The sequence below is a fragment of the Cervus canadensis genome, chromosome 4 (genome assembly GCF_019320065.1).
Source record: "Cervus canadensis isolate Bull #8, Minnesota chromosome 4, ASM1932006v1, whole genome shotgun sequence".
NCBI lineage: Eukaryota > Metazoa > Chordata > Mammalia > Artiodactyla > Cervidae > Cervus > Cervus canadensis.
Window position 1 is genome coordinate 21,855,654 of NC_057389.1, and position 27,626 is coordinate 21,883,279.

The 27,626-nt window shown below is 47.0% G+C and overlaps 1 long non-coding RNA gene across 1 annotated transcript; it reads left to right on the forward strand.

Moving 5' to 3' along the window:
* Positions 1-5,321: 5,321 nt before the first annotated feature.
* LOC122439550 lies at positions 5,322-26,365 on the forward strand. The gene is made up of 5 exons (XR_006268916.1): positions 5,322-5,394; positions 5,975-6,103; positions 17,653-17,780; positions 19,684-19,733; positions 23,218-26,365. It is a non-coding gene; the product is annotated as an uncharacterized LOC122439550 (long non-coding RNA).
* The last annotated feature ends 1,261 nt before the right edge of the window (positions 26,366-27,626 follow it).

A 27,626-nucleotide genomic window follows, 5' to 3' on the forward strand; every position in this document is an offset into this window, starting at 1 on the left:
AATCGATCTTGGTGATTTTAACCCGAGAGGAAGGGGGAGCCGGCCGACGTCCAGGGAAAGTCCCTACTTCTTGCTGAGTGAGCGTGGTTTTGTTTTTGTTTTTTTTTGTTCAAAAAAGACCCACACGGAGCTTGGGGTCTAGCTTTCCCCCCCAACCCAACCAAAGCCCCCAAAGCATTTTTTTTTTTTTTACTATGGGCTGGGGAGACTGAGTCAAGTCTCCAGAGTCTCAACTAAATCCCTAAGAACTGCGTGAAAGAAAGTCCGGATTTATTCCAATAGTACTGTCGAAGTTCTTGGTATTTGTCAACCGCCACGCAAATTCCTTTGACACGGTGTCCTGGAGGGTGGAAGGGTCACCAGGGGAGCTTGTAATTCTTTTGTAGAAAACTCTCGGAAAGATTAACACGGGTTCTGACGGAGGAGTTTTCACCGTTCGTGGTCTTTCGCCTTAGCCGGGAAGCAGCAGGTTTGAGGAGGAGGACTGAATATCCAAGCAGTTTGGGGACTGATCTTTTCTCACGGAGGCACTGGTGCAGACCCCAAAGATCTGGACATGCCAGTCTCTGGGAGAGCAGGATCCAATGCTTGAACCACCGTTTGCGCAAACCGCTCATTTGTAGACAGATACCTGAAGCGTCCTCATTGCGGGATAGGGTTTCTCTAGGGTTGATTTAAGGATGGCCGATTAATGAAACCCCTGTCCGCCTTAAGGGAAAAGTGCATCCTTTCAGGCCCTGCCGTGAAGACCCCCAAGATGGGCAACAATAGTACCCAGGAGGGGGGCGCGGGCGGCCAGTGAGGGCCCCGCAGCCGGTGAGTAGCTCGCCTCTAATGAGGCCAGAGGAGGCGCCCCAGGGAGCCCACCCCAGCCTGGAGCAGTAAGGGGCGTAGGATGTCCCCTGAGGACACTGGATCCTCAAAACCGCAGCTTTGATTCCGCCCTCCCACCGGCGTCCGGGATGTACTGGGGAGCCGCCCTTGGAGCCTCCCTTCCAGGATCCAGCCCCCACCTATGCCCCAGACCAAGGCGCCGCCCCTCCAGCCCGAAATTCGTTCCTTTTCCCCTTGGCCTCCTGTCCGGGCGCGGCTGAGCCCACGTTCCAGGCCCGAGCCGCCGCCGGTACCGGGTCCAGCGCCAGCATCCGCACAGGTGTCCCGCTGAGCTGGCGTTGTGTAATGGATCGGGCAGCCGGGATTCCAACCGAACGCAATTAACAAGGGTGGGGTTTTCTCTTTTCCCTTTCTCTGTTTACATCTGGTATCAGGTGTCCTTGATCCGCGGCAGCAGGTGTTTTTTTTGCAGGAAAAGACCGAAAGGAATGGCCTTCCGGGTCCAGGCGCTGCGGGAGAGGGGCCCGGGGCAGGCCGGGGTGGAGGGGGTGCTGGGGCGAGCCTCCAGCACCCCCTTCCCCAGCCGCTCACCTGACATCGCCCGCCGCAGCCTCGGGGGGGGGGGGGCCTGTAGTCCAGGCGCATGGGGCGTGGAGCTGGTTGCTCCCGCTCTCTGTCTCTCCCGCCGAAGTCCCTCTGGGAGAAACTGTGGGGTTCTACCCCAAACTATTCACTTTTATTAGCCTGCCAATCCTCCTGCGAGCGTGGCTGAGTGTGCATTAGGATGGAAAAAGCAGAAGAGTCTAGGTAAAATACCTTCGCAGGCGACACGGAGCTCCGCCTTCATCTGAGTAGCTTTGCCTGAGACCGACTTCGGGCACAGGTCTCTAAAAGCCATCCGAAAAGAGCCAGTTGGCGACCCTTCCTAAGATGCAAGACCATGGGACGCTTTCTCAGACTTAAAAAAACAAACAAACATATTATCAATTTTGGTAAGCTGTGGAGGGAATTTAATACAGTCAGCCTCCATTTTATTAGACAGAAATGAAAGAAAATTTACGGATGGTAAATTTGGGCTCCCTCCCCAACTCTTAGTTTACTTGTGGATACCAAATAGTTGCCTTCATGGAATTCGCTGCTAAGGGCTGTTTTGAACCCTCAGAGACCTAAGGAAGGGTTTGAGACATAAGGAGCCAAATGCTCAATTGGGGGACTGGGCTTAACTTTGGATGATTGTTGAAGTGACCAACTCTAAGGCTAAATTTGCATCTGTGCATTTAGTTCCGACAGGACTAATTCATATCATTAAAGGTAGTGTGTGTGTGTGTGTGTGTGTGTGTGTCTCAGTCGTGTCTGACCCTTTGCAACCCCATAGACTGTAGCCAGGCTGCCAGGCTTCTCTGTCCATGGAATTCTCCAGGCAAGGGTACTGGAGTGGGTAGCCACTCCCTTATCCAGGAGATCTTCCTGACTCAGGGATCAAACCTGGGTCTCCTGCATTGCAGGCATATTCTTTTCCTATCTGAGCCACCAGGGAAGCCCTGGTGATATGAAGGTTAAAAGCAAAGTCTTGGAAAATTATGACAGTAACTGTGAAGACAGTGGCCAGAGGCTGGGTGTCCAAGTAGTTATCTACAGGAGATTTGGGCATGTATCCCAACTCTTTAATTCTGGGCTGTTGAGTTCAGCCAGAAACTCACATTCATAACAACTTGAGTTGCAACTACAGAAATGAAAACATGCCTTTCGCTGGAGTAGCTCCCATTCATTAGCTAAAGCTGCCAGGTATACCGGACAGCCCCTTGACACTGATATTTACATGACCCCCAAAGTGCCCCTGTGTCTCTGTGTTTTAAATTGGAGCACAACCCCAGCAATGACTACCTATAAATGAGATTTTTAGATAATCTTTGTAAACAATAAGCAGAGAGAAGAGTAATACCTGTAGGGGGATTTTAAAAAAACAGAGTTTAAACTAGCCCCATTAGATACATCATGTTCAAAACCATTTAGTAGTGAATTCTTGCTTTCCTTGATGCTGTGAAAGCCATTGATTGTTATCACAGGAGCTCTCAGCAAAAAGAATCTGGAAGCAGCACCCCCACCCCCACCCCCACCCCCCTTTTTAACGCACAAGAGTTTCTTCATGAATCCCATTTGCTGGATCTCATCTGCCAGCTGAAGATCCTGTCGTGATCTGGGTAGGGACCAGCCCTGACATGCAGCCGTCTGCTTCTGGGCGGAACTTGGAGATAAAACTATGTTCTCACGCCAAGAGGACAAAATGATTTTGTCTAGAATCAGGTTGTATTTTCAAGTTACCTTCCCTGTCTAATCATGCGGTGCTTAAAAGACTGATAAACTCAGTGAAGTCACCTCACCACCAAACCAGTTTCAGATTTGGGGTTTTTCTTGAGTCCTCAAAAAGGATCCCAAATCTTTAAAAGGGGCAGGCCAGACATTGCTGGGGCTCCTGGGTGTCTAATTCAAACCTTCAGGGGCATTTTACTAGCTAGAAAGAGGAAATCTCTGAGGTGGTGCATGATGAAAAAGAAAAGGAGTGTAATTTATGAAGTTCGCTGTTTGAAATAGAAAAAGGTTTTGCAAACTGATAAACCCTATTTAAACCCTAAGTTTCTTGTCTCCTCTTTTACTTAGACAAGCAATTACTTTCTTTCACATGAATTATTCTGCACCTCAAAGCTGTACACCTTGTCGAGAGGCCCACCCCCTTTTCCAGAGAACTGAATCTTGAGGTCTCATTAGAAGCAAACTCTGGCTGATAATTTCAGAGAAAGAGGCAAAATGGTATTCAATAAGCAGAGCAGTTTAATTATCAAGCAATTGTTTAATAATAATAAAGAGTTCTAGCTCCATTGTACTAGTATGCCATTGTACTATAGCCTGGACCGTTGCCCTTATACAAATACCCATTTTTAAACGGGTGGCTGGTCCGTGGAGACTGCCCTCATTCTCGGAAACCCAGCCGCAAACTGCGCGGGTGCGCAAAGGCCGAGATACCGTTGTGCGCCGAGTGCGCGCTCCTGGCCAGCGACCCGCGGATGCAGACTGGGAACGAGGCTCCACGTTGCCTACTTCCCCTCCTATCGGCGCTCTCTGAAAGAATTTTTAAAACTGCATTTCGGATTAGTAAAATATGCTTCTTGTTTAATAGACTGCACACCGGCTCGTTTTGATGGTGGGAAATATTTTTGTTTGCCTACAACTAACAATTTTTAAAGAAGAGCTTCGTTTGTTTCATTTTCCTGCACAACTATGGTGGGCACAGCGTTTTATAACCCTTATTCTGGAAGAAGATGTGGCAGGTCAATGGTCTCTAAAACATGCCAAATGTTCCAATAAGTTAATGTTCAGCAATTTTTTTTAAAAGGCCACAGGATGAATCTATATAACTCTACAGCCATAATCATCCCCTAACCAAATATACAATGCATTGTTCACCAAACCATCCCAGTGGTTTCGCTGGAGTGGGAGAAGGAGGATGGTTACCGTGACATCATTGCTATTATTTAAATTAAACAGCGAGGGGAGACTATAATTGTTAATAAAAGCCATCTCCACGCCCCTCATGGTTTCCCCTCCCCCTCTAGCATTTTATGACGTGTCCTCCACGATAAATGTAAGCAGAACTATGTCGATCCGAGTAGCCTACTCTATAACTCTAATGTTGCATCTACAGGTCAGCAAGGAAATGCAGAGGAAAATTGCCATATTAAGGGATAGTTGCTTGAGAAAATATACGTATTTATGAGTTTAGGGTGCTGATGTTCAGTTTTTCTCTTTATAAATGTGTATATATGTATGTATATGTGTGTGTGTGTGTAGAGTTCTGCAAACGCTTGTGCGCACCCCCTGTAGTATACCCATGTTTGCACATTGAAAGCGGCCGGGTAATCGTTCCGTGGGGCTGGCTTAATGCAGTTAACAGAGAACTAATGGGTCGTCTGTGTCGAAAAGCATGCTCCTATTTTTTAAATCCCGTCACGTAATGAACTGGTTTTGTACCAGTCTGAAGCTTCCACCTTTATCCATCATGGATGCTCTTGTCAAAAAACAAAAAACAAAATCACAAAACATTTCAACCACTTGGTTCCTGATCATTGCTAAAATGACCCCCTTCTTTCTCTGCAACTATTTTTTTTTCAAACCTATTTTCGTATTTAATAGTACTGATTATAAACAATCCTTGTTGTATAGAAACTCAGTTGAAATGATCCAGTGAGCTCCTGCCTTGGTCCTTGACGCAGGCTTCATCTCAAGTACTGGATGTGCCCCGACTAGGTCGCCGGGCTCTGAGCTGCAGGAGACCGAAGCTACTTTTTCGTGCCCGGATGTCACCTTCTCTCTAGCCTGGAGCTTGCGCGCTGCGCACACACATGCGCGCGCGCAGACACACACACACACACACACCTCCTTCATAACTAGCTGAGGGGGTACCCCAAATGTGAACAGAGCCGCGGGGCTGACAGAAGCTGAGCGAGCTTGGGCGGTGCGGCAGCCGCCGGGATGAGCGCGCCCGGCCCAGGGGCTCTGGCTAAGGTGGGAGCCGGAGGCTAAGGACGCACGGGGGGCTCCGGGCTTTTAGTTCTGGTCTGAGACGCGGGCGAGGGTGGCCAGGAACCCAGGAAGGAAATCTGAGTTGCGTGGAGCGTTGGAGCCCTTAGACAGCCACCCCGATCCGGGCGGAGGACCGCTGGAGCGTGGAGCGGCCTCCGGCGCTCGCTCGGGCGGGGTGGAAGCCCGCGAAGGGGGTCCCGCGGCGCTTTTGTACTGCCCCGCCTAAAGCCGGCCGCGATCTGACGTACCGGCTCCCCCGGGACGCTGGGGGCGTCGCACTGCAGCTGGGTGGGGAGCAATTTATTCCTCGCCGTCCCATCCCAGCCCATCTTCGGTTACTCCACCCTACCCGACCCCTCCCTCCTCCCCCTCTACCTACGCCTTCACTACCTCCGATTCCCCACCCCCTCTCCTTCCTCCATCCATCCCCCTTCGACTTCAGTCTCCCCCTCTCTCCCCTCCCTCCCGCCTCCCTTCCCTCTCCCCTCCCTCTCCTCTCTGAATAAGCAAGCTTTTGCCTCTAAAAGTCACAAGTAATCCTTGTGTGTGACAGAGGAGAGAGAGGAGAGAGAGGAGAGAGGGAGAGGCGAGCTTTCGGAGAGGAGCAGCAGGCAGGAGGAGGATCTGGCATAGCGGCTGGGAGAGGAAACTTGACGCTTCGGGGCCACCATTTGCCAGGGCCTTACTCGAGGTGAGTACTCGGGGGACGGCGGAGTTCGATTCCTGGCGGGGTCCAGCCTCCGCCCATCGCCCAGGCCCGGGAGATGGGCTCCGTGACCTGGGGCTACTCGAATGGGGATACAAATGGGGGTGGGGGCGAGTAGGCGAGCGGGGTGAGATGCGGCGGGCAGGGATCCGAGCAGAGGGCCGGGGTCAAAAGGGTGCTGTGCGCCTGGGAAGGCTGGACTCCCGGCTCCTGCCCCGAGGCCCCCTGTGCGTCCGGCCAGGGTTCCAAGTGAGGGTGGCGGGGGATGTGGGGGGAGGTTAGGGGGGGGTGTTCCCGCTACCCGACTCCCCTCCCTATCTGAGCGTCCCCACGGCTCCCCTCTCTCCCACACCCGCGTGCAAAGCAGCCCCCGCTCAGTCAAGAAGTGCACATTTGCGCCTCGCTCAAACCTGGAAAGGGAAAGTTTGGCGAGGCGGAGGCTGCGCAGCTCTGTGGTTGCCTGGAACCTAAACTGGGACCCCAAGACTTGCACAGGAAATCGACAGATTTCCTTTTTTCTTAAAAAAGAAAAAATACCTTTAAAGAAAAATTGTATGCATTCAAAAAGATTATTGGATTACTATGTCTGATCAGCTGCTGATGACCTACCAATAAGCGTTTTAAATACACACGCACATTTGCGCGCGCGCGCACACACACACCCCCCCAGGGGCTATGTGCTGTGGGAAGGGCCGTCGTAAGTAACCAAGAATTCAGAGGAAGTCGCAGGGGCTTTAAAATGTATAAAGGCTGTGTTCGCGTCCTTCACGGATGCAGAGAACAGAGGGAGGGGGCGGAGGGAGCCCGCGGTGGCTCGGCGTTTTCGCTGTGCCTGTGTGTTTCGTGTGTTGTCAGCTGGCTCTGGTTTCTAAGCGCTGAACGCTGCCAGGGGCGGGGGCCGGCATCCACCATCCACCTCGGCACCCTAGTGGCGAAACAGGACTCATTTGTTTGGTGCAGAGCGGTGACGACCTAGAAGAGACTGGAGTGTGGTTAGGTCGGCCCCCTGCCATCCATTACACCTGCGGCAGATGGCTCAAGTGGTAGAATGGTTTGTTTTCGGGGATGGAGAACAGAGGAGGGGGAGGTTAGAGCCTCGCCCCACTCTAAGGAAGCACCATAAAGAACCAAAGACACGAAAGAAGCCATGTTGTACCATCGAAAGAAATGCCGTTCCGCAGTCTATGAGTGAACCTGGACATGTTAGTGACCTGGGTGCCTAACTCCAATTGATGATATGGCAGAATTTTAGGATCAGTATTTTTTTCCAATGAATTTTTGATGAAGTCCCTACTCTTCCCTCTTACACACACACACACATACCCCTGTCTCCAACCAGATGCACACAGGTGTCCTTGGAGCTCTAGTCCCTGAAACCAAACGTCATTGAGCCCCTGCGGGTTTCACCAAAGCTGAAAGGGAGGCCACTCCAGGAGCTGGGAGCCTCTCCCCTCTCCCCAAGTGATTTATGCCACTAGCCTGCCTGCTACCACACACAAGTACCCCACCCCAGATGACCATGTAGCAGGATTTCAAATATTTCCATCTCATTTTACATGCAATGATGTGCCTTTCTGATCAATAATCCCATCCTGGCATCCCTTCCTTCCTCTTGCTTCTCAACAAGCAGGAAAGGAAGTACACACACACACACACACACACACACACACACACACACACACCCTCCAAAGTGAGCCCAGAGGGAGGGCATGTGTGACAAAGAAACACATACAGTCTAAGGACAATTTGGCCTGTCTTCATTCCTTAATTTACTTGCTAATTTAAGGAGAGATATATTAAGGAAGACCTGAACAGAAGGAGAAGCCTTGTCTCCACCTTTACTTCACACACACACTGTAACAATCCACTGTAACATTCATGGATATCCATGGCTTATATATTTTTATATATACCCATCATATATGCAATGCTATGGTAATGCCACGTGTAATATCACAATATGCATACATCCATATTTCTTGTGAATAAGAAACAATTTCACTGGCCTAATTTTCTGTTCAAAATAAACAGTCCTTTAAATAGGATTTAACAAGCTTATGCTTCGGGGGTGATTAGGTGTATAGAGAATTCTACTACTTTGACACAAATTCTATTTTTCTATTTTCTTAACACTGTTTAGAGCTAGTGAAACCAAAGAATATCAGACAACAATAAGAAGCCATTCTAGATCAGATTTTCAAGTCATAAATAAAGCTACATTCTAGAAACTTAATGTTTCTTAAGAAAGGAAAAATTTTCACCCCCTCCATTTTTCAAGGTGCTTTCAGTATCCAAAGATACCTCTGAACTGGGTTTGATTCACAGTTACTTGCTGTGTGCCTGGTGTAATTTAATTTTTTTGTAATCATCTTCTGTCCCTATGAAGATTTCCGTTATACCAGGAAAAAGTTAACTTTGATATGCAGTGGGGTACAGGATTCATTGACAGAGATGCCATTAGAATATAGCTGTTTTATTCATTATTAGTAATATGGGTTTATTTGTACATCATACATATTGCTAAGGGCCTGCTCTGGGATGTGAATTCATACCTTATCAGAACACGTTCAGATACACTTGAAGAAAAATTTTTTAAAAAGAAAAATATTTGCAAAACTAAGTTGAAGAACAGCCCCCATGAACATTTTAGAGATTAAAAAAAAAAATCTTAATCTAAAACTCTTGACTTTAGGGGCCCTAAAGGATTCCAATTTTATTTAAAACAGAATGATCAAAACTTTTATAACTAGAGAATGCAAACAAAAATTTAGCCCTAACAAGACCCTCCTTCCCTTTTCCTCAAAACACTTCACACCCTATTTCCAACCAGCATCTAAAGCTAAAGAAAAGAACTTCCGAGATGAACTCAAACTTTAAATGAAAAGTCGTTTAAAAAAAAATTCTGGAATTTTAAGTGAGTAGTATGTTAAATGGAAAAAATCTCAAGGATCCAAATCAGTTAAAAAAGCCCAATCTTTCTAGGAGAAAGAATATATTTTACTGTTTAAGCAAGTTAACACCTGAATCACACACGTTTCTCAGGCCCAGGTGAGCCTTAGAGCTCCAACGGGAAAACTGGGAGGTATCTGGGGAACACAAGAGCCTGAGATCGCCCCCTCCTCCACACAGTATGGGACCACCTACGTCTCCTTTACAGAGGAAACAGCTATTACCTTGAGCAGAAAAAGACTAAGGAGAAAAAGGCAATCTGGAATACCCGACCTGATTTCTTTTCATCCCCGTCCTTGGCTAGGTTTTCCTCGGGCGTCGCCTTTCCTTGGCACCCTCTTCCACCCTTCCCTACCGAAGCTAACATTCGCTTGGAAGCATTCCCATTCCCAGTTAGCAGGATGTATCTATCTAGTATCTGCCCGGAGGTCTCGAAAATATTCCCGCCACCCCCCAATTTGCCTTTACTTCCGGTGTAATTAAGATGATCATTCGTAAAGAAAAGCTACCATATCTCCATCGCCGGCGGCGGTGAGGATGCGCCGGAGGGGGGCCCCGAAGCTGGCGAGCAGGGAGGCGGGCTCGGCCCGGGTCGCTTGCCTGAAGCCCGCCGCTGCGTGTGTTCGTGTCCTTGACGCGTACGTTTCCCTTCTTAAGGGAGGCTAATGAACGCTCTCTGGTTCCTAATTGCAAAGATAACCATCTTGAGTCAGCACTGAAACGGGGGCGGTGGAGAAGAGGCCCTGGGTCATGAACCCCGGGAGAGGTCAGGGCTCCAAGCCTCGCCTGGATGTCTCCTAAAACCGGGAGATGGTGGCCAACTGTGTCTGCGGGTTCCCCCCGGGTTCCCTAGAAGAAAGACCCTCCGACTAGAGGGCGCGTGTGCCCTCGCGAGGGTGCAGGCCCATCCTGCGCCCCCCCACCCCTTAGGGTTCTCTAGAAGCGGAGGCATTGCCTTCCCCAGGGGACAGGCGAGGCCTCGAGGGCGGGGCCGAGCCTGAGGCGCAGATGCCTTCGGCCTCCGGAGTCCACGCCATCGGGTACCCGCCGCCCAGGGCCGCCCCGACGGCCCCGACGCGGTGCCCGTGCGGCCAGTAGGTGTCGCTGTCCCCCTGCTGGCCGGAGCCGGGAGCCCCGCGCTGGACCCCCGAGCCACTCCGCCTTCTGCGCCGGGCGGGTTCACAGACCCACCAGCGCTCCCGAGAGAGGGCCGCTGCACCCCCGCTCCCGGGGACCGTCGCTCGCTCACCTGGCCACGACCGCAGAGATACCGGCCGGCCTCAGGGAGCGCCTTAGGGGGAGAGAAAGAAGAGAGGGCTCTGATGGGGGCGAAACGCGAGGCCCCGACGGAAGCGGCTCGAAGCCACCAGCTCTCCCTCCTTTCTCTGCTTTCCACGTGCACTGGGACCGCGCTGGTGAAAATCCCAGGCCGGGCTTTCAGCTGGGGCTTCCCACTGGCTTTAAAAATAAACAAGAGGCTTGAAATCCCAGCTTCGTGGGAGCCAGCCACAGAAAGAGTGGATTGGTTTCCATTTCTCGCCTTAAAAAGAAAAAAGAAAGAAACCTGGGCCTGGCCACATGCCTGAGCTCCCTACCTATACCCATCTTTAACTAACGCATGTCTGTACGCAGAAATGCGGGGTAACCGCGACGGCCCCCCCTCCCCCGCCCCTGGAAGGAGTCAGTATTTGGAAGAGCTCGTCTTCTCCGAAAGCATTGCTTGCCAAGTATTATTCCCCTTCGGAAACCTAGCAGTTAGCAGGTCTTTGGAATCTGTATTGAAATTCTAAGTGTTGAGAATTCTGCGCCCTTCCTCGGCATTCTGCGGCTCCTTGCCTTCGGCCTCCGTGTGCCGCGTGAGAGATTATTAATCAGAAGCGTTTGTGTGTGTGTGTGTGTGTCTCAAAAGGAGGGGGAGGTTGGCTTCCGAATACCGAGAGGGATATTTACAATGGGTACATCCTCTAGGTGACTGGAGATTTTATTATGATTACGATTCTTTTGTACTGGGAAATCACTGCTCTGATTTGAAGATAGGGAGGGGGGAAACCGTATTGAAAACGCTATGTTCGGAATGTCGAGTTACTGAAAGAATTAGTATGCAAAATAGAACTGGCTATGTATTTAAACCAGTGTTTAAAATCATATCCTCAGTTAAGATGTGGGGATATATTGCGGTAAAAAATTTAAAAGACCCACACTTTATCTACATTTAAAAATTTATTTTGGTAAACGCAATCGATTCGTGTAGAAGAAAAAAACGTAACAATCAAATGCCAAAGAGAAAAAAGGAAAAATTCTCAAAGTCCAAAACATTTCGGAAAACATCTTGTTCCTGCCTCTGGGCCTCGTTCTCGCCACCTCAGAAGAGAAGGCTGGGCAAGTGTCTGAGTCCTCAAAGCAAGCCTTAAAATTTTAATGTGAGGTGGCCAACATCATCTTTAAATGTCATGCCTTGTGCTGTGTTTCACCAAATTGGCCCCTTTCGTTAAATCCTATATCTGTTATACAATTCTAAATAATTATTTCTGATTGAGATGGTAAATTAATCATTCGGTGACGTGGGAGGGGGAGACACGTGTCTAATTGGAGGTTGCGAAGTTCAGTGAGGTGGTATTTTTAGCTCGCAAAGTCCAAATTCGGGTATTTGGGCCTCTCTCCCCCTCCCATCGTTTCCCCACTCCCTCCCCATTTTACTCCCTCTTTCCCTTTGAGCTATCCCCCCTCCCACCTTTTCTCAGCTCCAGTCTCTCGCCCCTTCCCCCTAACGCCTCCCTTCTTTCCTCTCCCTTCTCCACTTCCCCTCCACACCCCCCCCCCATTTTTCCGCGTGTATCTCTGTCTCCCCCCCTCCCTTATTTATTGTCTGATCCTATCAGCCAAGTTAACAGGAAAGTAGCAAGTGGGAGGCCCAACACCCTCCCTCCCGCGCGCCCGGGGCACTTTGGGGAGGTGTCAGCCGCTGACAGGTTACCGGCCGGAGTGTCGGCCCTCGGTGCTGGGCACGCTGCCCGCGGCAGAGTAGGGGTCTGTGCGGGTTGCGGGGCTTATTCAAATACCGCCCGCTGCTGCTGTGATTCGCAGGACTCGGCCTCCATATGGTAATACGGGGCGGGCGGGGGGGGCGGGGAGGAGAGGAGGCGCAGAGGGGAGGGGAGGATGGGGGTGAGGGCGGGGTGGGAGGGGGCTCCGGCACCGCGCGCTCCGCTGCCGGGCTGGGACAGAGCACCCGGACCCGCGGTGGCAGCGGCAGCGGCGCGACCCACCCTCCACCACGGCATCCACCGAACCAGCGAGCCACCGAGCCGCCGGCCCCTGGGGTAAGCCACAGCGCGCTCACGGCAGTGACGGTGACGGTTCAGAGGCTTCAGGTTCCTACCATGCGCCAATAAGGGAGATTAGAAGCAGAAAAGGAGATTACGGAGAGATCAGAGATAAGAGGTGTACCTCTCTGTGTCCCTTGTCACAGAGCGCGAGCGCGCTCGCGCGCACACACGCGCGCGCGTCTGTACACAGATGCATGCACAGACATCCCTACATGCACACATTCCTTGCTACCACCATCTAAATATATGCACCGCCACTGTATGCCCTGCGACGTGGCTGATACGTTTGTCCTGGTCCCTGCATAAAGGCGGGCAGGTATGTGCCAGAGTCCAGGTAGGAACAAACCGCCGCGCACGATTGAATTGCAGCCAAACTCGAAGAGACACTTAACCTGCGGAATTGTTTCACTCAGCCTGGTGCCCCCCACCCCTCCCCCAAGAAACTGACAATTCTGCAACCGGTTGTGGAATACCTGCAATTATTCATAAAATGTGTTGAAAATGTACTTTAGGAAACGGTAATTTGCTAAAAATGGCAAAGCAAGGAGAAACCTAAAGGATTAGTGCATCTCCGTTTTTAAATGTTTTACGTGTAGCCATCTGACCACTTTTTATTGGGTGACATATCATATGAGCACTTTGGTATAGGCTTGGAAAAACTACAGCCAGGGGTAAGGCTGGAAATACCTTAAGAATTAAGGGTGCTAAAAATGGACGCTGGATAGTCTAACATGAAAGATGGCATAGAGCTGTAGGTTTAAAATGGGTGGAAACACATATGAATATTTATACATGAAAGCCATTGGAGAGGGTGAGTCTTACCCTGAGTATCTGTGCAGGTAAGTCATTCATGAGAAAACTAATTACCTGTGCATGTACTCGGACTTGTTTAATTGAATAAGCTGCATGTGTGCCTTTTGCTATTCTTTGTGGCTATGCAATTATGGATTCAGTCTTCTTAAAATGATAGCTTTGGGGAAATTTAAGTGGACTTTATACAGATATATTTTTCAGAAGCCATTGTGCTGAATAGACATATTGCCAGAATGAAAAATCCAACCCTATAAATAAGATTTCCACTGCTTGAAATCTAACTCAAGGCCTGTATATTTTAGGACAAGTCAACTGGCTTAATATAGTAAACTATCTTGTTTATTTGTTTTCATTCCAAAGTCAGGAACTAAGGATGCTTTTCGATCAAGGTAATATGCCGTGTTTCCAGTCATACTAAGATAAAAATGAAACAGTAAATTCTGAATGAAGCAGAAAAGGTACAACATACAACATGGTTGAAAATGTCTTCCTTGCAGAAGGCTGTAGGTTGCTGTTTCTACACATTTTAAGAGTTTTTTTTTTTTTTTTTGGCAATAAATGCTAGAAAGCAATAGGGCGGTGAATGCTATACCTCTCAGGTAATCAGCACAAGAATTCTTTGGACATCTTTGGAGTCACTTTCTTTTATAGATACATTGTCTCAAATGCATTGGCCCAAACTGTTTTGCTAATATGAAGTTAATTAGACATTCCAACTTTGAGCCTTGAGCGATGGGCAGTACATCCGATCAAGGGGATATGTCAGCGGGAAAAAAAAAGGTGTCTTTTCTTTTATGACCAAACCAGGAGGTTACACAGTTGGCATTACATACATGACAGGTGTGCATATATGGAGCCTTAAATAAACAGAGCAGGAAGCAACTGTACGTATCATCTAGCAAGAGAAAGCCGCAGACACTTGCCAAAAAATACAGACAGACAGAAAGGGACAAGAGAGACAGAGAGACAGAAAATAACCAAAAAAAAAAAAAAAAAAAAAATAGGGGAGAGAATCAATAAAACGATAAACCTGAACTTTTCACGAATTAAAAAAATGCAAATATATCTTTACATATGCATCAGTATTAAAAATAATACACGCTGGAACCCACAGGAGCGGGAGGAGGAGGAGAGGTGGAGGAGAGGAGGAGGAGGAGGAGGAGGAGGAAAGAATGGAGGCGCCGCGGAGCCCTGATTATGCATGGGCTGGAGCTGCCTCCTCTAACCTGTTCTTCTCCGAGCCGGGCAGCCGGCGGTCCTCAGCCGCCCACAGAACAGGAGCCGAAACAACCGTTCCCGAAGGCTACAGCGTTTATTTTTCTCTTTTGGGGGTTTTGGCGGTTGTTTCAGGGGCTCGCCAACTGGCCCCTTTAATTAAAAGCTTCAATAAAAGGCGATCGCGCCAGGAATGCTCGGGCTCCTCTTCGCGCAGGATTTGCATATTTTTTTAATGCCCTAATTTCCTTGATGTATGTAAATGTAGCCGGACGTAGAGGGAGACAGGGAGCTGACGTCAATGGACGTGACCTCGCAGCTAAACCTTGAACGTGAAGCCGGGATGGGGGAAAACGCGGAGCGGCGGCCGGCGGAGCCCGCCGGCACGGGCGGCGGCCACGGCGGTAGCAGATCCAAGACCCGAGGGGGGCCGGGGAGCCCGCGTGTCGACCCCGGGGGAGGACGAACGGCCGCCTTCTTTCTCCGCAGCTCGGCTTCCAGCCTCTCCAGCCTTCAGGCCGCATCGCAGGCTCTGGTCCTACACCTCCAGCCCCACCAAACACACGTTCTCTTGCTTCCCCCAGAAAAACAGCACACCCCCCAAACAACAAACCCAAACCAACAGATAACAGACCAAATCAAATTCCCCAAGGCTTTAGGCCAATGCTCGGGTAGCTTATCACAAAGAAGATTCTGACAATGGAACATGAATTTTTTTTTTTTTTTTTTTGGCTTCTTTCCACAAGAAGAGGAGGGGGAGACCTCAGACAAGAGCAAATCACTCCTAAAACACGATAAACTACACGTGTTTCCAGTAGGGAGAGGTAAATCGCCCAGCCGACTGGTGAGGGCTTCTCGTTTCGGTACCTGTTTACCTGTGCACTCATTAAGCGCGTTGGCTTCATTAACAGCCTTGCCTGGAGCGTGCGTTTTATAATGTGATGGGAGTGTCGTGTGTGTGTGTGTGTGTGTGTGTGTGTGTGTGTGTTTTGGGGAGGTGCTTGGGCTGGTGAGCACCGAGGCAGGCGCTGTGAGCGAGATGAGCGAGAGACCAGCGTCTCTCCAAGGCCACCTCCGGGACTTATCTTTGGGGCCATCTAGGCCAGGGCTCCGGGGCTGGAGTTCGAGTGACGCCCATCTTAAGGCGGGGGTGTGGGGGGTGGTGGATCAAAGAAGGCTGTCTCGGTAGGGCCAGGCCCTTACATTGTCTAGGGAGGGGGGAGCTTGAGGTGCGAGCGAGTCGGTGGCCGCAGGCCCGGGCGCAGTCTTGCGGGATTTAGCCCGGTGGACTTTGCACTTGGAGCTCGGCGGCCTCCACGAGGAGGGAGCGGCTCGCGGCGACGCGGCAGGGAGGCCTGCAGACTCCAGACTACGGCCTCGCGCGCCCGCGGGTGCGTGCCCGCGCTCCCGGCGGGGGGCCGCCAGCACCTCCCGGCGCCCATCCGCCCCCGCCTCCGCACGCCGCCCTCTCCTAGGCTGCTAAGAAATGGTCCTCGGCCTCTGCGGGGACCGGGGCGGTGCGGAGCCGGGGGCGGAGGGCCTGGGTTCCGGGCTGGCGAGGCCGGGGCGGCACCGGAGGCCGCGGAGCCGGCTTCCTAGTCCGGCCCTGGGCAGCCGAGGCTGCCGTTTCTTCGTTCCACCTCTCGCAGCCCTAGCTTTGTTTTCTTGACATGCTTGTGGCCACCGGGCCCCACGCCGGCTCTGGGAGCGTGTGCGTGTGCGCGGGGGCGGGCGCGCGCGGCGGGCGGGGGCCCTCCCGCCAAGGACACGCATGGCTGTCTGTCCTCCGGCTGCACTTGGCGGGAAAGCTGGGGGCCGCCGGCTGGGCTACTCGCCCGCGGCTCTCATTACCTCCTCCCCGCGCCCCCTTGGGCCACATTTACATACGGGCCACTCGTCTGAATTTTTACAGCCCCCGCCTCCCGCCCCCCTGTCGCACGCGCGCAGGCTCGGAAGAGGCGCCCGCGCGCGCAGACCCCCGCGCTCAGGTTGCGGGCGGCCGGGGCGCGCGAACAGGCCCAGGGGTGCAAGCAGCCCTCCGCGCGACGGCTTCTTGCACCTCCCTCTCGCGCCTACACCCGTGACAGCATCCCGGCTCGCGTCTCAGGAAGCCCACCTTCCCTTCCAGGCTCCCACCCTTCTCTCCCTGCACACTCCCACCCACACCCTCCCATATCTCTCAGCCTCTTTCCCTGGAACACACACACACACACACACACACACACACTTTCTTCCCCCTCAAATAGCTAACCCCTATGGAGCGTCCCTGGTACCTTTTGAATAGCTCTGAAGTTTAAAGAATAAAAATCCTTATAATGTATTGCTGTCTTTAGCCAAACACATTTAAGGACCACAACAAAAAGAGGGGGAGGAGGAAGGAAGGGGGACTTGAACCAAAAGACCTTTCTTTAAAAAAAAAAAGTCTGCAAGTCAAAAGGTCATTCTCCAAGTTTGTAAATAAAATTGCAAAGGAGTCCTTAAAAAGAAAGGAGAGGAAAGAAGGAAGGAAAAGAGAAAAGATCCATAAGTTACGTAAAAATGGTGCATTGGAAAAACAAAACAGCTATCCTTTTGAAAAGCATCTAAAGAAATCAAGAGGGGAAAAAAAACTGGAGGAAAAAAAGAGAGAAGGAAATAAAAGGTAGGAAAGGCAAAAGAACTTTCCAAAGAAATGTGTGCTTTGCTTCCTACAATAGGAAAATGTAGCCATTGCCTGCTTCAGACGAGACATTTCTAATTTGTTCCGTCTGTCAGGAGGGGACTATGAGAGGTTTGGGTGCAAATTCATTATCTCTGGCAACGCAGAACGTAGTGTGGGGACTGAAAAAGACCGTGGCAATGGATGAACAATAGGGCTTCAGTTCATCAGTAACAAAAGCAGTGGGGAAATTGGTTGAGTTTCAGAGCACGTCCTCCTCGGCAGAGGGGGCTGGACTAGACCTTGGACAGCCCCCCCAAAAACTTGCCGAGCCTCGCACACACCACTTCACTCTCCACTCCGAGGCTCAGGGAGCAAGTGCCTGGTGTGGGGGGGAAAAGTTGGCTTTTTTTTCCTTCTTCGTCTTTTGCGCCTTTCTCTCTCTCCCCCCAACGAGGGAAGATCCGTTTAAACTATTTTAGACGCAATCAAGCAAGAATCACCGTGTGGAATTGAGCGGCAGTTTTAAATGTGCTAAGGAGAGGGATGGTCTGAAAAAAAAAAAAAAATTTTTTTTTTTCTTTTTTTTGGAGACGCCGAAAGGAGTCTGTTTGCGTACTGCGGCTGCCCTGTGACTCTGGATCTTGTCTCCTGGCCGGCGCCTCGATTCCTACTCAGCTGGATTGGGGGGCAACACTGCCTGGCGCAGCCAAGAGAGCGAGTGAGTATCGCGGCGGCCCGCAGGCGGCAACTCAGCCGGCGGCGCGGGGCCAGCGTGCCTGCTGTGGCCCGGCGCCCGCGCTCCTAGCCTCGCCCGCGAATCGGGGCCCGCAGAGCCCCGCTGCGGGCCGCTCCGAGGGCCAGTCCGGGGCTTTGCTTCAGCTAATTGATTGTGTGTCTCGGATGCGAAACCTGTTGATCTCGTGAGTTGTCTGAGCCGGGACTGTTAATTATCCAGTGGCTTGACCACCCCCGCGCCCCCACACCCACCCCAATGAAGAAGAATGCCAGGAAATTTTCGCCGTGGAAAGGGGAATGTTGTAATTTTGTGTTGTCGATAGTGGGACTTTTCCCTCTTACGCCTAGAGCCAAGTGCAATTGTTTTTTGTTTTTGGTTTTGGTTTTTTTGTTTTTGTTTTGCATTCCTGTGTTCAGGATTCGCGTTTTGAATAATTCTTTTAACCACCTCAAAGTTGCAATTACCTGGCAATGGAGTGAGGGTCTGATTGGATTCTGGCGGAAACTTAAATGCACAGTAGAACCGGTGGATTTCCACTTCCCGTTTCTCTCGGGCCTTTTGGGTTTAGGGAAGCAAGAGGCCGCTTTGCAGGGTTATCCCAAGTTCAGATTCATCAAGATGCAACCATCGCGGTTACTTCTTGGAGCGTTTCAGCTTCTGACTTTTTCTGGTGTCTGAGCGAAAGCCGGGTCTCTGCGGTTTGCTCCGAGCCCAGACCTTGCTGAGGAAGGCGAGACCTTCCTTCCTGGGCTTGGAATTGTCTGCGGGAACCCAGGGCGGCGGGAACCCTGGCAGTGTATTTGCATTAGCGTCTGGTACGTTTTCTCTCGCAAATGTACCCGCGCTGTTTGAATGGGGAACTGTCTTGAGGGGTCAGGGCAGCAGTGGAATTGATCAGAAGTTAGTCTGGAGGCCCTGTCAAGTCACGGCCACGGCCGGGGTCACTTTGGACGCTGTGGCTGCCTTGGGCCTAGAACGGCGGCGTCGGATCCCCTGTCCTCCTATCGGTGATGCCTACCTCTGCCAGCCACACTCCTTCCCCACCTTGGCACCAGTAATTAGGGCGCTGTCTAGAGAGATGAGCTCCCGTAGTCAGCATAATTGAACCACCGCTGTACTTTCCTTTTGCAAAACCAGTAGCCCCACCCCACTTCTCCAAAATAACAATAAGCATTTTAGAAAAATCACAAAAGAAAAGCACCTATATTGGGGAGTGTAAGACTTCTTGAATATTGAGTCGTGGGGGATGGGGGAAGGGAATAGAAAAAATCCACCACTTTACAGCAATCAGGTTTTACATTATTCATTGATTTATTGGAGGAAATAGCCAATCAGGAGCCATAGATATGAATGCACATCTCACCGTGCTGTGGCCTTACAGTAAACTATTTGCATCTTTCTAATGGATTAGATATTTATCCAGGGATTCCCATTGTTTGAAAGGCCTGGAAATTCAATGCCTTAAACATTTAAAAAATATGACTTTGTTCCAATCTTTAAATTCTTACATGGAAGAACTCTCCCTCCTCTTTTGTATGGCAGGTTACAGTGTTCAAATCCCAAATGTTTCTTAAGAGTCCCTCTTTCTTCTAAGCTAAAAATAAAAGAAAGAAAAAAATTAATTTCCCAAACCCCTCCAGATTCTGCATATTTTGCATTGCCATTATCATGCATGTCTCCATTTAAATGCAAATTAGCATATTTAACCCTGTGGGTGCTGAAGCACAGGATATATTATGCTGGGGTTTTCTGGAATCTCTTGGCATTTTAAGGAATTGTGGTAATTGCAATACTTTAAATGAAACTGTATCTAGGCATGATTTTATATATGTATGTGTATGTATATATAAAACTGTGATCATTTGTTTTCTTGACTATTTTTCAGATGAGACTACAAAGAAGCATAAAATGAATAGACAATCCAACCAACCAAAGGTAATTTAAAATTTTACATTTGATAAAATTAAAGTGATGTGCAAAATAGAAATAGGATATTATTGACTGGGTGGCACAGCTGCAGTCTATTGCATATCTCCCAATTCTTATGATAGAAACAATTCCAGAAATATATAAGTTTCCATATGTGCAGTTTTCTCCTGATAGGTATTCCTGTCTATATTATATATTAAGGATAATGCAAATATAACCTTAACTGCTAATAAAAAAGAAACTTAGTGTACAGAAGAAATAATAGGACACTTTTATTAGAAAGTAAGCCAGTCAAGTACCTTGCCTGAACTGTACAGATCACTATAAATTAAATGGCTTTTATGTGGAAAATGGTAGTCTTGACTATATTAGTGGACTGTGGTTTACATGCATGAGAATCATACAAACTCAATATTAAAAAGGGTTTTCCGTGATAGGCCAATTTCTTCATATACTCTGCAGAGGTCTGAATAGGATTCAGAGAGGTGTTCTAAATATTAGTGGCAAACCTGATGTATTTGCATTTATGGAATAGCATAATTCTGATCTAAATATGTGGAAAATCATAACTTTCCACTTTTAAGCAGAGATTGTTTATTCCCAAGAAAACCAGGATGTTTCAATTCATGTTTCAGCCATCTGGAGACCTATAAAAAGATTGGAAAACAAGCATGACAATCACGTCCCAATCTACTGGTCATTAATGGGAATTTATTAGAGAATGAGTAGGCAAGCCATATGAATTCAGTATATCCTTTGATATGCAGATTCAAAAAGGTATTCTGTAATTCAGCTAAATAGCTTTTTGAAAAGCAAAAATAACTGAAATAAAAACATGTAGGTGTTAATAGTTGCTCATAACAATGTGTGGCAGACATTGCTAGGAATCTTTAGAATAGCACAATTGTTTCAACTTCTCTCACATCCTAGATAGTAACAGTTTTTGAAATGAATATGATAAACCTTGACAATATTCAGAATAACCAGGTGCTCAGTGTTAAGTCTTGCTATGTATTTTTTATTTCTTCATACCTTGAAAGATGATGGAGAGGTAAAATATTTAATTAGCTATATATGGCTAGTGAACAGACTGTCCATAATCATTATGTTGGATAAATTCACTTTTGGGCGCTCTCAAGTGATCTACAATATATGTGACAGGCAAGGGGCCAGTCTTGGAGTTAGTTGATATGACTATGTGGCATTGCCACAGAAGATGCTGTTTTAAGACAGTTTATTCTATAGCTTCTAATTGTAGAAGCATTTCAGATGTTCAGTGTCTTGGCTTTAATGATAGTTACTTGGGTTCTAAAAATGCATTTAATTGTTAAATATGGCAGTATAGTTATACTCATTTGCAAATTCACACAAATATGGTGGTGATACACACACACAGACGTACATGCATTCCATCTCTCTACTTTCACCAACCCCCACCCAGACATATAGAAAGCAAAGAGATATTCTAAAAATAACTGACATTTGGTGGGGTTTTGACTTAAGGAATTGAAGTAATCTGATCATATGCTTCCTTTATGTGGTACATGCCAAATCACTAATGATTCTGCTTCTAGGTCTTGGAAATCAAGGCCAAAATATTCTCCATCTTCCAAGGAAGTAAAGCTCATTGGGGTTTTACATAATGTCAAAAATGTCATGTGCCTCAGTGATGTATTCAGTTTTTATCCAGTTTATGTTGTGCCTCATAGTTCAAGAAGGGATAGTAACTGTATGGGTGTGTGTTCCTCTGATTTAGTTTGCATGCATGTCTTATATATAACCCAGTGCAGCCATTTCTGATTGTACTTCCTGTTCCAAAATTTGATAAAGAAAATAGATGAGCAGTTTCCATGGCTTAGTCTTTTCTAAATAATCAGGACAAGAATGCTTACCAAAAAAGTAAATTACTAAAAAATCTAGGGGAAAGTTGGCATCTGTGTTACTAACTTACATATTTAATTTGTGTAATATTGTTGTCTGAACTCTTAATTGGGGGCTTTTCTTAGCAATTCTGATTCTTGTCAGTCTTTTCTATAGGCTTTGCATATGTGCACTCTGTGTGCATTTGATAGCCATATTCACACTCATGTCTTAAATGAATAAATTACTGAATTAATGAGTGTGTATATTAATTATGAAAGTGTTTTAGTGATGGGGAAAATAGTAAACCTATAAAAATGAGACTATTGTGATAAACTAGTGATGTGTGAAATGAATATGAAGATTTATGACATTTATATGTAGCATATATTTAAAGAATAGTAACACCACCAAGCATAACTCATAACAGTCCATAAAGTTCACCTATGGTGAATATGTATCTTATGTGGACAGATGTCTGTTGAGGGACATCTGACTATTAGAATTGTACATATCATAGATGCATTAGACATAGACCTCCCATTATGGAGAAGAGAGAAGAAGAGGTCTTTAAGTGGCCATATTCACACTTGGAAAAGTCCTAAGGAAAAGAATGAGGCTAATTATTTAATTAAACAAAATCCCTCTCTAGATAGAAGGGTGGGGGTGGGGAAGGGGAAGGGGGGTAGAGTTATGCTCTTAATGTCCAGGTGTCTTATCTGTCTTTTTAATGAGGTACCAATCCTTTTAAAAATAATTTGATAAGGAAGACTAGTATATTTTGCTCTTCCTTGTGAAAATTAATGTTTGAAACCACAGACAAAGCCTCAGCATTTTTATTACAGCAGAGTTGTGTACAACATTAGAAACTATTGCTAGGCTTTACCTGTGCTATGTTCTAAGGCACACACTGTATACAGAGCTATTTAAAAAAAAAAAAAAAATCCAGGATGAAGTCGGCTTGCTTAGAGCATTCACTTTGAACTTACAGAACAAAATATGATGCCCTATCGCCACGGTACATAGATACAAAACATGCCTGAGCTGTGAAGCCATTAAAAACACACCACCAGAGCAAATTGTCAGTGTAATCACACATGGACTCACTGCGTAATACAGATCTGATTCCCAGCCCCAGAAAGCAAGGCCCTGCTTTAAGCAATCGCAAAGTGCCTTCCATCTGCCTGCCCCTGCAATCTGCCAGAAGAGAAACGCAGGTAAAGACGTTCCCCTGATCTGAAATGCTTTTATCTGTCCTTAGAGAGAGATTTCTTCCAGTCTTTGGATATTAGAGCGATCTGCACTAGCACGGAGGAGGTAAAAGGCCGCGGGTTGCTTTTCCAGGAGCAGGCGGTCGTGCTAGCGAAGAGCTGTTGATTGAGAAAACAGGGCTGTGGCAATGCCGCCGCCGCCGCCGCCGCCGCTTTGGCTGCCGCTACCTCTGCTCGGGCAGCAGACGTGGGGCAGTTGGATGATCACTGATGCATATCAATAACCGTGTACTTGAGATTTCTCATGACATCATCATTACCTTGGTCTCCCGCGGTCTCGAACCTTTGACCTTGCCGGGCTGGACCACATTTTGGCAGTGAAAGCCCCTCCAATGATGGCCCTTTTCTCCTTCTTTCAGACCCGGGGCAGCAGCACGCCAGCAAGACGGCATCTTCTCCTCCCCAGCCTAGAAGCCCTGTGAAATCGAGGATCTTCCCCCTAAAACACACACGCACAAGATATGTGCAATCAAGCTGCCACCGCTTGGTAAAAAAGCTCATGGTGTCTACCCCAAAAGGATCCGGAGCAGATCCTTGAATCAGCTGTCACTTCTTCTATAGAATGGGATTTTTTTTTTTCCCTTCCTCCTTAACCTGCGCTGGAAATTGCCGTTGGCTTTATACGTCTCTATAGAGGGAGGCTAAAGAGTCTTGCGTGAGAATGAAGCAATTTACAATGCAAATAGAGGCCTGTGAAGGGACTGATTCTGCTGCTCACTCGTAACCGCTTGCTGCACCGTAATAGCTGGTTTTATTTTCTGATATTGATAGATGAATTGTTGGCTAACGCTGCCGGAGATTACCTGCTGAAAGGAGGAAAAAAAAAAAAAGTTTGGAATAAACTTTGAAAGCCACAGCTCTCGTTTGGATGTTTTAGCCGCACACACAAACAGAAACCAGGTCATATTTACATACAAGGAGGCATCTTTTGCGCGGCAAAGTGTCCTGGAGGACTACTCTTCGGCGCTGCCAGAAAGATCCGGACCTGGAGCATGGGCCGAAGAAGACAGAGGCTGTGAGGGAAGCGAGTTGTTATCTTTGGTTATCTAGCTGTATGAGTGTATTGGTCTTCATAAAGCTAGATAACCGAAAGTAAAAACTCCTTCAAGGTCGCCGGGGAGCGTGTGAGAGTGAACGACAGCCCAGAGACAGTAAAAACCGGAAAGGTCAGGAATACTTATTGAATCTAACTTTGTTTTTGTGTTCGTTTTTGCCTTATGATGAAAGGTGGGATGAGAGGAAATTAAGCGACACACGTATGCCAAAACATAAAGGTGGAGATATCTTGCTAGAGGTTGTTGGGGCTGCAATGGAGACTTGTATAGGTGCTAATGAGTAAGGGGGCACGTGTAGTGTGTCCTACTTTAAGGCAAAAGTTTACATATGGAGGTTTTTTTTTTTTCTTGGAAAGCTGTTGTAGAGATGTCTGGTACCTAGTTTGAAAGTGATTCCATATATATGTAGACTTAGGCTGTTCCCTTCTGAGACCCCCTCCCCTGAAAAATTTAAAAGATTATGCTTGGAAACTGCGTATATTTGGGTTGTATGCCAAATTATATGAAATTAGAGCTGGAAGGTTAATAATTTGTATCTACTGAGGATACTGAGTACAGAGAGCTAGGAGGAAAAATGCAAAAAAAAAAAAAAAAAAAGCAAAGGCTGATTTTTATTCTTCTATTCAAAATACAAGGACAGATGCTTCTCTGTTCCAAGAGGGTTTCCTTGAGGAAGCTACTGAAGCAGAAAGACATGATGGAGACGAGATCGCCTCCCCTCTTGTCAAAGTGTTAAAAAAATGTTCTGTCTTACTCTGCGCCTAGCATTGGAAATGAAAGTGACATTTACGCCACAACCCACGTGTGCGCCTCCTCTCTTTTTGTTTAAGGATGATCAGGTCTATCCAGGAAACAGCTCTGGCATCCCAAACTGAAATAATTAGGACGTATATAGACCTGACAAAAATGGAAAGGGGGTGGGGAATCTGAGGGTCTGTCTTGCCTAATTGATTCCACTAAACGGAATGCGGGAGATGTGAACGGCAGGACGCTCCGATTCCCACGCTCGGGGGCAAGTGGTAAAGCGGGGCCCGGCAGCCTATGACAGACAGCCCTGTTGGGGGGTGGGGGTATGAAAAAAACATCAAGTGCACACACCATACTCATCTCCATCGCTTAAGAAAGTAGAGGCATTTCCCACCCACAGCCATCTGCAGCCTCCCAAATGGCAGCGCCAACTGGTCTGTAGCTGCTGCGTACTGTCTGTTTCTGTTAATTTTATAATCGCTGTTTAATCTGGCCATTATTAAGTCTGGCTGTTTTCTTCGGTTGAAATTTTTAATATGTAAGGAAAGCTAGTAGAAAACAGTTTCCTGCAAAGTGCCATTACTTCCTGCCCCTCATGTCAAATTCTCAGTCCCTCCTTTTGGCCTGGTGGACCACCTTTTCTGGCTTTTGTTTTGGGTGGGTTATATTTAAAAATATGTGTCTCTGTATAACAGACGTTATGATCACTTCATCAGGCTGTTTACCTCTGAACATTATGTATCTAGAAACTTGGCCTAATTATGCTAGTAGGCATGCACTGGAAGTGAAACTATAAAATTCTCAACCTGAAGAGTGTTAATTAAAACACAATAAAAGTTTGTTATGATATAGAACCAGCTAAATGTGTTCTAAACAGCCATTTTCATTTAATCTAAAAATGACTTTGCTTAGGAGAAACTTTGGCATTTTATATGTCCCCCCCCCATGATCTTTTAGAGAAATCCTTACATTTTTCCATGTGTCACCAAGCAAACATTTGTATAGGTATTTAAATATAAATACAAACCTTGCATTACAAAATGTCTGGAATGACTTGTTACCTTCCATATGGCCTAGATTACTAGCAATCCCAAATCCCAAACATACAGTTTTTCTTCAAAAGCATTACATTTTCCTTTGTAGTTTCAAATCCTTATAAGACTGCAGCCTGGTGAAGCCTGTAAAAGCACTGTTAGTTTCAGTTAGAAACTCTGAGAGACTTTATTAATGTAAATTCTCAATTTGGCTGCTGAACACGTGCCAAAGTTTTACTACTGTAGTGACCGTTGAGAAGACCCTTGTTTATTTACATTTGAAGCACTGTTTGTGCAAACAACCTTTCATTGTTAAGTGCCTGTATTCCTTTCATTTACTTCATGTCCAGGGGTGCTATTTACCTAGAACCATTGTCTACTACAATTAACATTTACATTACAAAGTGTGTGGTTTTCTTTCTCAAGGAGGTTCAATTAAGGCAATAAGATGTTTGCTGGGGAAACCTATTGTTTACTGAAAGCACTCAATGGAGTCAAATTACTGAAGCTTTTGCCTACATCTTGGTCTTTTATGTAAATGTGTTAAATATAACATCTAAGGAAAATAAACAATATTATAATTATGTGTTTGCCATTGTCATATCAAACTTGCTTTGTATCATACTAATGTTACATGACTTATCGATCAATAAAAATACATTTCAATGTTATTATTTTCATTTTATTTTTTGCTGTTCCACTGCTCTTGCTGCAACATGTCCCAATTTTTCTTTTTTCTATTACACATCAAACTTCTGACATTTTGTTTTATTTGTGTGTGTTGAGGAGAGGTACTGTATCTGAGCATGGGTCTGAAGGGTGTCTGAGGTAATCTCTACAATGACCTTATAATAAGGTGATATTTCTTTGAAATCTGAAATATTCCAAAGGCATGTACATTTAAGTCAAAAGAAGTGTAAATATCAGTTAAGTAGTTCTTTGAAAGCTAGTTTTAACATTGGCAGAAACCGGATCAAGTTTATTTAGCATACCACTGCATTGTAAAACAGTTGGAGTGAAGTTGCAGGTTGCGTGAGCATGCATGTTAACTAGTGGGAACCAAGCGCAGTCTTTGTGAAAGGGGAGCAGCAGATTGCTGTGCAAGGCCAATGTTAAAAAGGCAGCTGAATTTAACACCATCTGGAAGAAAAGATCCCTTCACGACTTTCTCACACCGTCAGACAAAACTAGTGTCTCTTGTTCCGAGCCCTTGTCTATGCAACCATACAATACTGAGTCATTATACTTTTGCTGAGAGAAAATTTGAGAACACAATATGGGTAACCAGTGAATGACCAAGTTTCATTGTGCCCGCTTAAGTCGATTGAAATCTACGTCTACAGCTATGAATGGTAGTATTGTTTTCCTCACCAGGGCTGTACTAAATGTCAGCACAGTGTAAAGAAAAACTTGAAGTCTGCAAATAACTTACCAGATCTCAATTATAATATTTTCCCACACTAGAACTAATATCATTGCGAGGGGCTACATTGCAGAAAATACAAAAAGAAACGAAAAGAAATAGAGAGTTCATTTAGAAGTTATTTTATCCAGACAAACATTTTAATTTTCTGGTGGGAACCTCAATTTAGGCTGTAGGCTGGGTTCAGAAGTGGAATTCATTACTGGGAAGTTCAAGTTACAAAATGCTTCTGGTGCAATTAAAATAGAATAAAACAAACAACTAGTCCCACCTGAAACCCTGGTTTCTTAAATATAAAGACACTCTCCTTGGGTTTTATTGCTTTAGTTCTGCTGAGAATTATTGGTATGGATCTAGCTTAAATTGTGCTTTAAATTTTGGCAGACATTGCTCTTTCAAGTTTGCCACTATGATTGACATTGCAAAAGAACATCATAGATGTACATTTCCAAAAATATTTGACATTCTGGCACCTCCCTAGTTGGAATCTGGTGCCCTCAGGAATACAC